Source organism: Mustela lutreola, chromosome 4 (assembly GCF_030435805.1).
Source record: "Mustela lutreola isolate mMusLut2 chromosome 4, mMusLut2.pri, whole genome shotgun sequence".
In the NCBI taxonomy this organism is placed as follows: domain Eukaryota; kingdom Metazoa; phylum Chordata; class Mammalia; order Carnivora; family Mustelidae; genus Mustela; species Mustela lutreola.
Window position 1 is genome coordinate 140,328,551 of NC_081293.1, and position 17,116 is coordinate 140,345,666.

Here is a 17,116-nt window from a genome sequence, read left to right on the forward strand (position 1 = left end):
AATCCTTGTTTTAAGGTCGACTTGGGGTAGGGAGAAGCAAAATTAAGACAGTACCAAAAGTAAAACCTTGGGACACAATAGTGGAATTGAATCACATCAGGTAAATGCCAGCAGGATCCCACTGCCGGTGGCAAATAGGATGTGATTGTCCCCGGGGTACTGTAGCAACAGTAAAACCTTCACCTGTGGTGAATTGGGGTGACATACAAGTGGAAAGTGACACATAGGCTTAGGTAGTATCACTAGCACTTGACAGAAATGGGATATGAGATGAGGATTGTGGGGTTGGTTGGTTGGTGATAATTGCCATGAAGGTATGGAAAGAAGAGTATGATGGCGTATGTCATCTAATTCTTAAATCAGCACATATTGAAGAAGCCCCAAAGTCTTTAGGAGATCTGTACCTCCTGTAGATTCCCTGTGTGCTGTCTCTTTCCATCTTGACACAGGAAGTGCTTTAAAAACTGCCAATGGATAATCACACTAAAAGTTAGGGGGATGATATGCATGAGCCAGAGTAATTTGAAGAAAAGATCACATGTCAATAAATATGGCTAGGCTAACACTCTTAATTCTCTATCCTTTACTATAAAGATATCAATCAATCAGTTTCTCTTCAAAAATAAACTCAACTCTATACATGAAAATCTCTACAGTTCCCCTTTTCACTTGTCTTCTAGGTTACTGAGAGCCTAAAAAAAAAAATGTTCACTTTCTTTTGATTGGTAGGTACCACCTTGTAGCTAAAAACTGTTTGAGTTTAAACTATGTTCCCCCTAAGAAATATTTCCAGTCACAGTGAGAATATAATTCTTATAGAGTGACTTATAATTTGACCTCAGAGACTCTTTACAACAAAAATCATACGCTCTTGTTAATTTCAGTATGGTGAAAACTGATGGCCTGACAATATGCACTGGGTAACTGAAGATTAGGCCTCTTTTTAAATTTTATAACAGCATTTTAATCAGTAAAAGTAATACTGGAATCACTTATATTCATAGAAATCACAGTTAATTTTTTAAAGTTTTAACATGTGTTCTAAAAAAGAACTTGTCTCCTTAAGATAACATCAATTTATCACAGTAGCCAAGTGTTTATTAAGCACATTCTTTTAATTTTTAAAATCTTGGTTTATTTTTAAAATCTATGGTTTAATCTAATTTTTAAAATCTATGGTTTAAATAGAATGAAAATGCTCTGTTGACTCCTTCATGAATTTACCAGACGTTTCTGATCACCTATACACAAGGAATGATGATTGGTGCTAGGAGCTTATACCAGAGCATGAAAACAGAGATAGCTAAAATATACTCAAGGCTCTGGGAAGGGAGATACTCAAGCTGCCCAGAGGAGCCAGGAAATAACTGTTAAGAAGATAAAACTTAAACCAGAACTAAGAGGGTTAACAAAAATTAGTCTGTGAATTTTTAGTAGTTCAACTGTGAATTAGTTGAGCCTAGTGGCATGGGGAACAGGGAAATAAGCCTGGGGGAAGGGGGAGGACACTGAATACTATGACAAGATCCTGGAGGATGGCACACTGTGGCAGATGGCTAGGCTACAGTAGAGTCTTCATTATTCTCTTGTTCTTGCTGATGTGCTCTGGCCAGTCCTTCCTGCCACTGCAGGAGTCTGGGCATTAGCCTTCCATCAGCCTCTAGGGATCCGCTGAAGAGTTTTCCTTTTCCTTTTATTTGGATATTGAAACATGGGTGCAGCGGCTTCTGTAAATTCCTGACTTTGATCCCAATGATGTTCCTGTAATAACTGGTCTGAGAAATCCTTTCTGCCATTCTATTTTGTAGAATAGTCCTCTTTGTGGATAAGACCAGGCTTCTTTTCTACTATGGTTTGCTAATATTTTTTTTTTCCTCAAATGAAACAATGGTTGTGTGAGTAACTCTAGGTCATGAAATTACAAACATATGCACAGTAGGGAGAACAGTTAACCCCAGCAGTTACCAGTCAAATCCTTACTAGGAAGCAACTGCCACCATCAAGGAAAAGAAAGACCATGTTGAGCTACTTAGGGTGGAAGGTAATATTTAGCAGGGCCCAAGTCAATCAAAGAGAATGCTCACTACTCTGCAGAAGGGAAAAAGGACTTTTACTTTTTCCTGCTCTTGCAAGCAAAGCAAAAACAAAAACAGAAAAGGAAAGAAAGGCCAGAGAATGGAATAAAAGTGGCAATGAGAGAGTGTTAGGCTGAAGGCTGAATTCTGTGTGGAGTAAAATGATGATAATACCTTAGTGGTATGGATGGTTTTAGAAATATTCAAAAACAAGCATGTCCAATTGATGTTTGTTATTTACTGAATGCAGTGTAATTGTTGAGCAAAATGTCTGCTCCTTGCAAATCTTGGATTATTGGTTTAATTGGAGAGGGAGAGATAAAAAAGGGCAGTGCTTGGTGCTCTATGTACATGAAGGGATGATCACAAAACAAAAGAGAAACAGCCAATTCTGTTCTTTGCCCAGGATTTTGCCCAGGTTATATGACATTGGTTTGAATTGATATGTCTATTTCAAGGAACTGGGAGACACTAACTGACATAAAGCTTATACAGATTATATAATGAAACTTACTTTGAAACTGAATTTTCTGTGATCTTCAAGTCAAAGAATATTTCATGGTAATGCTCACAGAATACTAACATCTAATATCTTCTTTAATATTGGGTTAAGTTCACTTGGATTTTAAAAAATAAATGTTAATTTTGTATTGTGTTCCTTAGGTTGCTGTTAATAATGAATTTTGGTTGTGACCACAGGTTAGTGCATATTCAGGGTAACTAAACACAGATTAGAGCTAGTGTTAGATTTAACATTTGTTATGTACCTCCAGGCACTAATGAACTTTTTTTCTTACATAATTTAATGTAACTTTGAAGATCTTTCTGTTGTTTGTAGAGAAAAATCATACTGTAGTAAAAATATTATAGTAAGAAAGTAGTAAATATTTCATTATCATTGATGTGCTGGTATTTATTTCACCCCATAAATTTGATATGTAAAATATCTCATTCTTTATCTTTGACTAGAAATGCTCCTGGGTCCTACTATTAAGTACGCAAATCAAGGGAAGTTTTAAAAAATTTTGAATCTGGGTACAATCATAGAAATTGAGGTCCTATCATTTAGATATCTATTATGTGTAAAAAAAATTATTCTGAATTTATTATCTTTACCTCCCTTTCTCCTATTTGTTACATTTTTTTACAAATACAATATATATATAACATTACATTCACTATGCACTGCATTATAAGTATATATATTATTGATTACATTTACCTTTATTAATCTGTGTTCAGTTCATTTAAGAAATTCCTTGCTTAAATATGTTCCTCAATATAACTGATTCCAATTATCAAAGCAGTCTATTTATTTATTTTATTTAATATTTTTATTAAGATATGATTGATATGTTAGTTTCCAAGGTACAACATAATGATTTCATATTTGTATATATTGCACAATGATCACCACAATAAAGCAGTTTATTGATACATCAATTTAAGAGTTGCATTTATTTAAATTTTAAAGGCCCATTTTGAGATAATATAAAAGGGCCTTGGAAATATTCTTTCTAAATTAATTCATTTATGTTTCTTATTCTGAGAATTTAGCTTTATACCCAAGGTTTTTTACATCTTTGTTATAAACCTGAGAGTATTTTCTGATGAACTGCTTTGCCTGTTTGAGAAGTTCTTATATATTTCAAGGAACATTCAGAAACTAGGGGACTAAATGGTATTGAAAAATTGCCTTATTCTTATGATCAACATAAAATTAGGTCCTAAATATGTTATGTGTATTAGACAAAATGTTCCTTTCAGTTTTAATCTCTTTTGAGGTCCTTATTAAATATATAGATTAACTACATTGATTTTGATTTAACTTAGAATTATTATTTAATGAAATTTTGATTAAAATTGCTTTTAATAATGATGTTGAAAGATTAGGTTTTTTTTCTCCTGCTTTTCATGCATAATTACAAATGTGTTTTCACCATTTACTTACCTCACTGTGATATTTAATTCATTTATATATGGTTTTCTGTATTTACCAATTGAATATAATTAGAAAGAAACCATTAAAACTTCCATCTATAATAATAATCAATGGAAACAAAAAGTAAATATAAAGCTATTAACACATTTTAAAGCTGAATATTCAGGTTACAGTTTTTAACATAAAGATCCTGCTTTGAAATGTGTAACTAAACTGACTGGTAAAATGCAATATAATTTTCACAGCTCAATAAAACAAAACAAAATAATCAACAAAAGTCTCTTCAAATTAGAAAACAAAATGTAGAGTCAAGGAAAAAAAAGTTTCTGAAAACTTTACTAAGACTTTGAAACTTAACTCATCAGATAGGGCTTAAAAATACAGAATTTTTGTATGTGAAGTAGAAATTTTTCCTGTAAATGGAGGGAACATCTGGGCAGACTCAGATGAAAACAGAATGCCACAATCAGCTTATAATACAAGCCAATTCAAATGGAAAGAGATGATTCTCAAAAAAGAAAAACCATTTTGAGAATAAAGGAACATACTCAAAACCTACAATTTATTCTTAATGATGCTTCATTTTTCATTTGCTTTACAGCAGCTTCTACCCAAAGGGCAAAGATTGACAGACTATTCCTTAGTCCCTTAATTTTAGCTGTCCCCTTAACTATGACTCTGGGGCTGGAATGCACAAACAGGACAATAAATCAGAAGGAACAAAGAACTTTTAAAGCTATATGGCAGAGGGGAGAAGGAGAGTATGCAGAGAAATTCCCTTTATATGTATCCTTAATAATTGATAAAAAAAAAATACTGAGTCTGCTGAGTTCGGTTATATATTTTTCAAGACAGATATATTTGTTTATGGTTTCCCTGTCTAACTTAAAGCAACACAGAGTGCTGTTTCACATTTCTTCCTTGATGTTATACTCTAGTCAATGTATTTAAAATTAGAATAAATTGGGTTTGGTTTTAGAAATATTCATACTTGCCCCATCCTTAACACTTTCAAAACACACAATATATGCCTTTGTTGGTTTGAAGCAAACCTCAGTTTAAATGTCATCTTATCAAAAGTAGCACACAATTGTATTAGTCAATAATACTCTGAATGAAGGTCTCTCTCTAGATAAATCTAGCACTTCTGAAACAAACTTAATTTGCCAACTCCAATACATGAATATTAGTAATTTTTAGCATCTTTGTTATAAAGCAGATCTCATTAGATTTTCTTTCTTGATTTAAATGTTTTATAATTTAATAGTTGAACTGTTTTATATGCACTGAAGTATTGTAGATAATTTTCTTTATGTAAGTAATAAGACGTCTTTGACCTAGCAACTAAAAGCATGCATATCAAGGTCAACATTTGTCATATGAGACGTCATTACTATTTTACTTCTGTCACTGTAGGATGTTAAAAGCACAGTTAGGTCAGAAGGAAAGTTCAAGAATGGGGTTGGGGGGCTTGTTAGAGGTGCCTTAGACAAATTGATTTTGTTATTTCTGGTCTCAAGGACTTCAGTGATACTATTATATTGGGATTTGGGAGATGATCCCAAATGGGCAGCACAGGGGAGCTGGTTAAGCTTTCCAGCTACTAACTCCAAGGAACAGTATTGAGAAAGAAAAACAACTCTGGTAATGATATGCATGCTTCATCATGTGTAACGTATACATGCTTCAGTTCCACTGAGCTTCCTAAGGAAACTAAATATGAGCCTGGATGATGGCAGTGCCTGTTCTTATACTTACTACATGTAGATGATTGGGGAAAGTTTGTAAAATACAGAAGGGATGGAGAAAGTTTGTGCTAATGCAGCAGTTTCCTTTGTAGTATGTCACTTCTAAATTTCTGTTCTTCCTTCTTAAATCTAGAAGTTGACTTGCAATATTTCTACCTTTTATGTGGCAATAATATTGCAGTAACTGTCTATAAATAATAATAATAACTAGTACAGAAAAGTAGCAAAGCATCTTTATGATTAACATCTGTTTTTTATGTCACCAAGGCGGGGGGGAACATTTTAGTTTATAAATTCACTTTTTCAGCAGTCTTTATTTTTTTCCTTTTCTAAACACTTTGGATCCATTACACCAAATCTCTAAGCATTTAACAAATTTTATTTTGTAATCAGATTCCCCATCTTCATTCAACAATGCCCATTCTGTTACCAGATGTGCTACATCTAAAGAGAATTGCTCTGCCTCTCCTATTTAGAGGGGAAAAAGATTTGCTTATCTTTAACACTGTTGAAGCAATCTCACATAAAATACCCAGTGATGATGGGCATGGCAGTATTCAGGTGAAGCAAAAATGTTTTGTTTTCCTGGTTTATTTGGGAACTGGTCATGATTCTGAAGAATTCAACTCCCTCTTGTCTGAGGAGAAACACCCTTTGTGTTTTTGTGCCTTTCACAAGTTGAAGAATAAATCCAAGCTTTGGAAAGAAGTATTAACTCCATTAAAATCATTAAAATGCAAGTGCGATGATTCCCCAGGGAGAGAGAGGAGACAGAAGACCCTGACATCTCTTTCCTTCTAGGCTTAGATCTCTACTGCTGCTGACCCCCACCGTCTCAGCCCCATCAAAAGCTGCAGTGCTTGGTACCTAGGTAAGAGGCTCTTTAAAAATCAACAGCAGGACACAGAGGCAGAGAAGGACTGACAGTCAGTACAGATGTATTAAATAGCAGATTAAACAAATTTAAAAGATAATGATTGATTGAGAGACAGGTGTGAAGAAATCATCTAGCAGCAGAAAGAGACAGGATTTGGAAAATAAGGAATAGGAGTTAATTGACATGTAGAATTGAATAGACAAGTGTTTTATATTTCTAATGGGTGATCTAGAGAAAAGAACACAAATAATGGAGGTAGGTACTACTAAAGAAGATGATAATAAAAGTAGTGTTTTCCAATAATAATAGAAAACATGGGAGTGCCTGGGTGGCTCAGTTGGTTAAGTGTCCTACCCCTGGTTTCAGCTTGGGTCATATCTCCAGGTCCTGGGATTGAGCCCTCACATTGGGCTTCTTGCTCAGGGGGGAGTCTGCTTCTCCCTCTCCCTCTGCTCTTCCTCCTCTATGCACCCTTGTTCTCTCTCAAATAAATAAATCTTTAAGAAATAATAATAATAATAATAGAAAACATATATAGCATTTTCTATGTGCTGGGTATTGACATCAACTAATTTAATTATTGTAACAATCTTAGGAGTAGATATAACCTGAATCCATAGATACAAGAAACACAGTAATTAGTGAGCAGTATAAACAAAAAACAAACTAACATTCACCTCTTAGTCGAACTGCAGAATACCAAATAAAAAGAGAAGAAGAAAGAGCCACAATAAAAGACAGTATCAAGAATTAGACTGATAACAGAAATTTTAAGAACACTGGAATGAGTCCAATGCATGGAAAGAAAAATAGGGTACCTGGGTAGCTCAGTTGGTTGAAAGACTGCCTTCAGCTCAGGTCATGATCCTGGAGTCCCAGCATCGGTCCCGCATCAGGCTCCCTGCTCAGCAGGGGGTCTGCTTCTCCCTCTGACCTTCCCCCCCTCTCATGCTCTCTCTCTCTCACACACAAATAAACAAATAAATAAAATATTTTTTTAAAAAGAAAAATAGCTATGAATGTAGAATTAGGTATCAAGCAAAACTATTTTCAGGTATGAGGGAATCACAGCAATACCCTAAGATAAAAACAATGTTTATATTCAAGACTTTCATTAAAAGAGCTTCAAAATGAATGTAATTCAGGGGGAAGAAAACTAATTGCAAAAAGAGGGTCAAGAGGCAAAGCAGAATGGAGAGCAAACTGATAAACATTTAATTAAATTTTGGCAAATAATTGTCTTAATAAAGTAACAGTAATAATTTCTTATTTAGGATATACAAGAGGATAAAATTAAAATACAACAATAACATGTAACTTGGAAAGAGGGTGAAAATGGCTCATATATTTTTGAAATGAGAGTGGAAAGTGATTTATATTTTGTTCATCAATTGAAAATTTCAAAGAAAATTATCAAAAAGATCAAAATATAATATAAATCACTCCCAAGACAGTTAAAGGGAAAAGAGGAACCAAGAGTTAAATAAATATAATATCTCAGTCAAGAAATGCTTGAGTGGCTCAGGCAGTTAAGCATCCCCCTTCTACTCAGGTCATGATCCCAGGGTCCTGGGATCACCTGGGATCAGTCCAACATCAGGCTCCCTGCTCAATGGGGAGTCTGCTCCTCCCTCTGCCTGCTGCTCCCCCTGCTTGTGCTCTCTATCTGACAAATAATTGAATAAAATCTTTGAAAAAAATACCTCAGTCAATCCAAAATAAAGGAAGGGAGGAAATAGTAAAAATGTGACAACTAGCAAAAACAAAACGATAGAAAGGTCAAATTATTTATAATCACAATATTCAATTTTTTCCTGTTAAAAGACAGAATGACTAATTGTATTTTTTAAAAGAAATCCAGCTATACTTTTAATTCAAGAGATATGCTTGAAACCTAAGGAGAAAGAAAGGTTAAAAAATACAAAAGAAAAAGATTAATCAGGAGGATTTTTTTCCTGGGAAAATGCTTTAAAAAAAAAAAAGGGTGGAATAGCTATTAATAACTATTTAAGTAACCTTTAATAACCATTAAGCAAAAAGCATTATTAGGAATAAAGAAGTTGGAACACTTATTGATTTACTAATAGCTGTATGTCAACTACTGTTATGGGCTTCTAAGTATTCACTTATTTAAACCTCATGTCAATCCTTAGGTAGGTATTCTATGTATCTCCATTTTTCAGGCAAGGAAAGGAAGGGATAGAGGTTAAGTAATTTGCTCAAGGTCACCCAGCTTATAAGGAATAAGGTTAGGATTCAAATCCAGAGAGCAATATGTCCCTAGAGTCCATGCACTTAACATATATATATATATATATTTTTAAAGATAGGTACTGGTCCTCTTCTGAAACAAATCACTACCTATTCAAAACTGACCTCTTTAGTTTCTACTGAAAATTAGCCATTGCATTTCATTTGGTTCATGAGTCTTTGGGACGGCTGCTTCATCTCTGTCTGCCCCATACTACCTATCTATCTATCTATCTATCTATCTATATAATGAACAGAGCATTTTAATTCTATCTGTAAGGTAAATGTTCATTAATTCATTTTAAAGTATCATTAAGTTATTCCTACAAAGGTTCCAAAATTTTTACATAATAGGCACTCTACAACTTTTTAAAACATTATTTTGTGGTGTATTTTCTCCCATAAATTCAAGCAAATATGAGTTCTTTGCTTGAATTATTCAGGTAATAAGCTCAATCTTAGCTGTAAATGTGACCTCTAAATATTAGAACTAATGCAGACAAAAGAACCTGGTTCCCTCATTTTCATGTGTAGTATATTTCTCTCCTGCCTGATAGTATTAGAAATACAGTTTGATAATATGAATCAAGCTAATAACATTAGTCTGTGACTGATTACCTGTCCAGTTTGGCTTCATATGAAAATTCCAAGCAATTAATTTTAATCTTATGATAATACTCATGGGATGGTAAACCATTCTCCCTAATTTAAATATAATAGTTTCCAAGTTAAATACATAAGCAATAATGAATAAATAAAATTTTTTCTCTGAAAAGTATATAAGTACTATGGCTAAAATTTTATACAAAGAACATATTAAACTTTTAATTAATTTTTATTCTCTTCAGTTAAAGAAAATTACATATTGGTTCTTTGATTTTCAATTCCTATTATTCTGAATGTCTCTTAAATGGCATTTCAAGAAAGCTGCATTGTTTAGGACTAATTGGAGATTCTGCAAAAATATAAATTGCAAAAATAATATCACTATAAAAATTTTAGCATTACAAAGATTTATGAAATAATAAGTAAAATCTAGCTTTATTATTCTTAAGCTCCCAATCCCATTTCCCTGACATATCTAGTTTTAAACATTTAATATTTGTCTTTTTAGAAATTTTCTATACTTAATACATATTAAAAATATGCATGTTTTTATACATATGCAAACATACACTTTAAAATGAAAGTATACTGTAATTATTACCTGAAAATTTGCCTCCTCACCTTTTTCATTTGCTATAACATAGCTATCTTTACAAGATATAAGATGTAGTTCTGCATGAATCATTATTTTATTTTATTATTTTATTCTAATGATGAGTAGGTAGTAATTTAATTATTTTCCTATTGACAGTCACTTAAAATATTATTTATTTTTATTTTTTCATATTGGAAACTGTGCCACAATAAACATTTTTGGCAGTGGAATTATTGCCCTAATAATTAAATTATCAGAAAAGTAACATATCAGGGGTTATTTTAAATCTCCAGTGCTCTATTAAATGGCCATATTTCTCAAAATTTTCACTGACAGTTCCCAGTTTATAGCACTACTCTTAAGAGTAGATGTCATAATTCTTTAAATTTGGGCCTCAATGAAAGATTGTGGATTTTGATTTTAATTTTCATTTGTTCATTCTATTATTATTATATGTTAGCTGAAGTAATTATAATCATATGCCAATTTTATCTAGTTTAGCCTAAAAATTATCATATGGTAGTATATGAGTATTTGCTCTCTTCTGACAGTTTTATACCTTTAATAAGGAACTTACTTTGCTTTTTAAAATATAATGAGTAGCAATCATCTTAATTAATTGCAACGTGGCTTTTACAGAGAGCTTGGAGCCTCATTAGTTAAAATCTCACATGTATATTTTCCACATGAGTATTCTTTCACAAGTTACAAACTGATTATTCATTTTGGTTTCAACCACGCTTGTCTTTTTAGCATTCCCTAAGGGGTAGGGAGCCTATCAATTTGCTCTTTCTAGCAGATTCTCTCACTGGTGCATAGTAATAGGGACAGGGAGAGCCTGTAATCGGCCTGCCTGCCTGGGTTGGTAAAGGAGTTTTTTGTTTTAGTGGAAACTCAGTGTTACTCACTTGGAAGACTCGTGTTCAAGACAATTACAAACAGGAATTTTCTCTTAATTGCTTGGCTTAACAGTGATAGGAAGGTTAGGTCATCTAAAAAGAGTTCACAAATAGTGTTCTGTTTGGGATCTTTGCTCTCTCATTTCAGGTGAACAACAACAACAACAACAATGTATTCCTTGGCAGCCTCCCCTTTTTAATGTGACTCTAATGCTGGAAGCTTTTTAGAATTTATTATGCATCAGGACTTTATCATTAACTGTAAACTGCCTTCTGTCTGCTCTAGCCCGTTGCCCTTCTTGATTCAACCATATGGCTCTAGAAAAATCCCACTCTTGCTCTACAGAGCCAGGCACACAGCCATATGCCAAACCCTCAAAATGAGCAATTCAGGCTTTATGTTCTGGTAATGCAAATTTCCATTTCTTATAGCTATTTCTTCTTTTATGGGAAGACAAAACCAAAATATTTTTTCAAAGTATTTGTCTGTGACTCACGTGAATCATAATACATTTTCTCTGTAAAGGAACCCACATTTTTCACCAATTTCTGTTGGTGCCTTGTGATTTTTTTCTCTCCTGGATTGACCCATTCTACTCTTCTATGTAGTCCACTCTGTGGGAAACAGTGGTCAGACTATACATATCATTGCTAATGCTTTATTCATTTCTTTTGTAATGCTGCAGCGGGCTGTCTTTATGACATTACACTGGATATGGCTTGACTCTTTGATATGGGGAGACAGGATTCAGGTCAACTCCAAAGAAGAAATTGGCAAATTACCACCAGAAGGGTTTTAAAATGATAATAATAAAAAAAATCCTATCCACTTTTACAGTCCTCAGAAGTTGTCAGTCATCAGCGAGAATGCATCAGCAGAGAATGCTGAGGTGGCAAAAACAGTCAGGTGGGGGGTTGAGGCATCCTTCGCCTGCCATCTGTATTAACCAACATCAAGGCAGCATCAAGGTCTTCCTTAAAAATGAGTGATAGGTCTTGACAGCTAAAAAACAACTTGGCGGGGTGCCTGGGTGGCTCAGTCAGTTAAATGTCCCACTCTTGATCCATGTTCAGGTCATAATCTCAGGGTTGTGGGATCAAGCCCCCCATCTGGCTCTGCACTCAGCAGGGAGTCTGCTTGAGATTCTCTCTCTCCATTCCCCTCTCCTGCCCCTCCCCTCCCCCACACATGCTCCCACGCACGCTCTTTCTCTAAATGAATAAATAAATCTTTTCCTCAAAATGTTGAAAATAGAACTGCCCTATGACCCAGCAATTGCACTACTGGGTATTTACCCTAAAGATAGAAAGGTAGTGATCCAAAGGGGCACGTGCACCCAAATGTTTATAGCAGCAATGTCCACAACAGCCAAACTATGGAAAGAACCTAGATGTCCATCAACAGATGAATGGATAAAGAAGATGTGGTATATATACACAATGGAATACTATGCAGCCATCAAAAGAAATGAAATCTTGCCATTTGCGACAATGTGGATGGAATTAGAGCATATCATGCTTAGCGAAATAAGTCAAGTGGAGAAAGACAACTATCATATGATCTCCCTGATATGAGGAATTGGTGATGCAACATGGGGGCTTAAGGGGGTAGGAGAAGAATAAATGAAACAAGATGGGATTGGAAGGGAGACAAACCATAAGTGACTCTTAATCTCACAAAACAAACTGAGGGTTGCTGGGGAGAGGGGGGTTGGGAGAAAGGGGGTGGGGTTATGGACATTGGGGAGGGTATGTGTTTTGGTGAGTGCTGTGAATTGTGTAAATCTGGCGATTCACAGACCTGTACCCCTGGCGATAAAAATATATTATATGTTTATAAAAAATAAAAAAAATTTTAAAAATAAATCTTTAAAAAAAGTAATAAAAACAAAAATAGTAAAACCCCACAACTTGGACCCATGCAATAAGCAAACTCTAAGAAATTTCCTTTGATTTGTAATCAGAGCCCTTAACCAAGAAAGGAGCATCTCAATTTTGGCAGCACTGAGCCAAAACAGTGAAGGAAATGCAGATGAAGATCCCTAGATCCTAGAATGAGAATCCAAATTAGACAGTAACAATATTTCTTGGCCATATTAACAAGGATTACCACCAATTCCATGATGAGGAAGACTGAAGTCTGATATCAGAAGCCACTCTATATATTTTGATCTATTTATCGGTCATGTCTTCTGAGGGAATTGAAAAATAAAATAAATTGGGATTATTCTCACTATAATATTTGTAACCAGTAAGTCTTATTACTTTTCTCTAGTTCATAGTGTCTTGAGTCAAAGATTTTTCAGGTATCGTCACATACAGTACATGTAGCTGGGGGAACCTTACTTACTTCAGACAAAATGATGGTGCCAAGAAGGAGCACATTCATGAAAGAATCCTTTACAAAGATTTTTTTTTTTTTCTCTCCCCCACAGGGTGTGCTACATACTGATATAGGATTATTTGTTAAAGACAGGGAAAACAAGGCATAATTTTGAAATACCTCTCACTGCTGGTTATTTTAATTGCGAGAATTTTCCAAGCTCAATGTATATATGAAAAGCAAAATGTTTTTCTGCTTACACTAATACCACTCACAACAATTTTAATCTAGTACAAACTGGGTAAATCACCACTTCTTTGAATGAATTGTTCAGAGCACTCAGGCAAGTGGCTGTTATTATTGATTACTCACCAGGTGAGATGAAGACATCTAAGTTCTCAGGAAATACAGATATCATATTAATGACGAGTTTTATTTTGAAGAACATCCTGTTTGCATTAAATATTTAATATGCTTTCTCACTGAAGCGGTCCTTTCTCATTTCTGGTATGTTACCTGGGAACTGAGGATCTAGCACCACCTTCAGGCAAAAATTGGCTCATTTCATCTGGCAGTCGAAAGTTTGACAAAAGCTTTCCCACTGAGGTCAAAATTGTTTCTCCAAAGAAAAAGGTGGTCCTTACAATAAACATGCAAAGCGAAGTGGCATCTGGTTTGTCTTCCCTTTCTTTTCTTCTCTCAGAGCATGCAGACTGCCTCCTTAATAAGTACTGTGGTCTAACATGGTGTGTGGGCCACAGGCTGCCACGCTGGCCAGTGTGTCACCTTCCTGACCACCACGCACAAGAGGCACAGTGACTAGGGTTCACAGTACTTTCAAAGGCTCAAGAAAATGTTTTCCTTTCTTTTAAAATCAGGGGGAAGAAACCTTTTAGCTTAAAGAAAATGTTTTAAAATATAAATACATTTGCCTTTTTACCAACCCATCTGTAGAATATCACTTTAAATATTTTTATGTGAAGGAAGGGGCCGGAAGACAAAAGGGCTTAGGGCCCCCAGCCGCCTCCACGATGAAGAATTACAGGGAGCACCTCCTCACAGCTGCGTCAGGAGGCACAATCCACCGAACCCTTTGGAAAGCACTCACAACCCAGCCTGACACACGCACAGCTCGAGAACTGTGCTCACTCTGTGCCAGCTGCTTTTAAAGCCTATTTACCCTCGTTCTTACTAATCATATGCCAGACTTGAAGTAAAATTTCCATTCACTTATTTTATCTTGTTTTCATCCCACATACTGTTTAATCAATGCTTTTTTAAAAGTAAATTCTTTAATCAGGGAGCAAGACTCATCAATATACAGTAATCATTGGAAAACCTAAAGCCCAAGTGGGGGAGTCTGCCTGCCATCCTTTCTTCAGCTAGTTGCACAGATTGTTTTCAGCAACAGAAATAATATAAATAGTAAATATTAAAAACAAACATCAATATTGTCAGTAATACTGATAAATATTAATCAAACCCATATATTTGGCATTTATTAGATGGCAGTCACTGTGAAAAAATCATTTCTAATAATCTCATTTTTTACTTAAAAATACCCAGTAATGCTGTGAAATAAATATTATTTACTCCTATGTTACAAATGAAGAAATTAAATATAGAAGGAGGTGAAGCTCTCTGTGCAAGTCCACATCACTGGGAAGAGGTAGAACAAGGATTTGGGGTTGAATTAAACTGAGAGTCTCCTAACTCTAAGTCATAGCCCAATGTCCAGCTGCTCTTCTGGCTTTAGTCCTATCTCTGCAAGGATGCCTTTTCTTACCAGACATCTTTCTAGATACAGCGTATTCCACAGCTAAGATCAAACAGGCTACTAATTCAGAAAGTCTTCTTGAAATGTGTTCCTTTCAAAAATATTTTTTCTGGGAGATTTAGAGCAAGATGGCATAGGAGCAGCAGACTGAAATATCATTAGGTCCCAGGAGTTCAGCTAGATAGTTATCAAACCATTCCAAACACCTACAAACTCAATAGGAGATAGAAGAGAAGAAGAGCAGCAATTCTAGGAACAGAAAATTGACTGGATTATCAAAAAGGAAAGAGAAAGGACCCAAAATAAATAAAATAATGAATGAAAGAAGAGAGATCACAACCAACACCAAAGAAATACAAATAATTATTATTGTTTGTTAATATTGTTAATATTATGAGCAACAATATACCAGCAAATTTGACAATTTGGAAGAAATGGATACATTCCTAGAGATGTATTACCAAAATTGAACCAGGAAGAAATAGAAAACCTGAACAGACCCATAAGCAGTAAGGAGATTGAAGCAGTCATCAAAAATCTCCCAACAAACAAGAGCCCAGGGCCAGACACCCTTCTAGGGGAATTCTACCAAACATTTAAAGAATTAATACTTATTTTCCTGAAACTGTTCCAAAAAATAGAAATAGAAGGAAAACTTCCAAACTCATTTTATGAAGGCAGCATTACCTTGATCCCAACCAGACAAGGTTCCCATCAAAAAGAAGAATTACAGACAAATATCCTTGATGAACACAGATGCAAAAATTCTCACCAAAATACTAGCCAATAGGATCCAAAAGTACATTAAAAGGATTATTCACCACAACCAAGTGGGATTTATTCCTGGGCTGCAAGGTTGGTTCAACATCTACAAATCAATCAATGTGATATGATACATTAATAAAAGAAAGAACAGGAACCATATGATACTCTCAATAGATGCTGAAAAAGCATTTGACAAAGTACAGCATCCTTTCTTGAGCAAAACTTTTCAGACTGTAGGGATAGAGGGTACATACCTCAATATCAACAAAGCCATCTATGAAAAACCCGCAGCGAATATCATTCTCGATGCGGAAAAACTGAGAGCTTTTCTCCTAAGGTCAGGAACATGGCAGGGATGTCCATTATCACAATTGCTATTCAACATAGTACTAGAAGTCCTACCCTCAGCAATCAGACAACAAAAATCTGAATCTGCATCTGAATCTGCAAAGAAGAAGTTTAACTATCACTATTTGCAGGTGATATGATACTTATGTGGAAAACCCAAAAGACACCACTCTAAAACTGCTAAAACTCATACAGGAATTCAGTAAAGTGTCAGGATATAAAATCAATGCTCAGAAAACAGCTGCATTTCTATACACCAACAGCAAGAGAGAAGAAAGAGAAATTAAGGAGTTGATCCCATTTACGATTGCACCCCAAACCGTAAGATACCTAGGAATAAACCTAACAAAAGAGGCAAAGAATCTGTATTCAAAAAGCTATAAAGTACTCATGAAAGAAATTGAGGAAGACACAAAGAAATGGAAAATCATTCCATGCTCATAGATTGGAAGAACAAATATTGTGAAAATGTCTATGCTACTTAAAGCAATCTACACATTTAATCCAATCCCTATCAAAATACCATCCATTTTTTTCAAATAAGTGGAACAAATAATCCTAAAATTTATACAGAACCAGAAAAGACCCCGAATAGCCAGGGGAATGTTGAAAAAGAAAGCCAAAGTTGGTGGCATCACAATTCCGGACTTCAAGCTCTATTACAAAGCTGTCATCATCAAGACAGCATGGTACTGGCACAAAAACAGACATTTAGATCAACGGAACAGAAGAGAGAGCCCTGAAATGGACCCTCAACTCTATGGTCAACTAATCTTCGACAAAGCAGGAAAGAATGTCCAATGGAAAGAAGTGTCTTCAACAAATGGTGTTGGGAATATTGGACAGCCACATACAGAAGAATGAAACTGGACCACTTCCTTACATCACAAATAAAAAATCATGAAAGACTT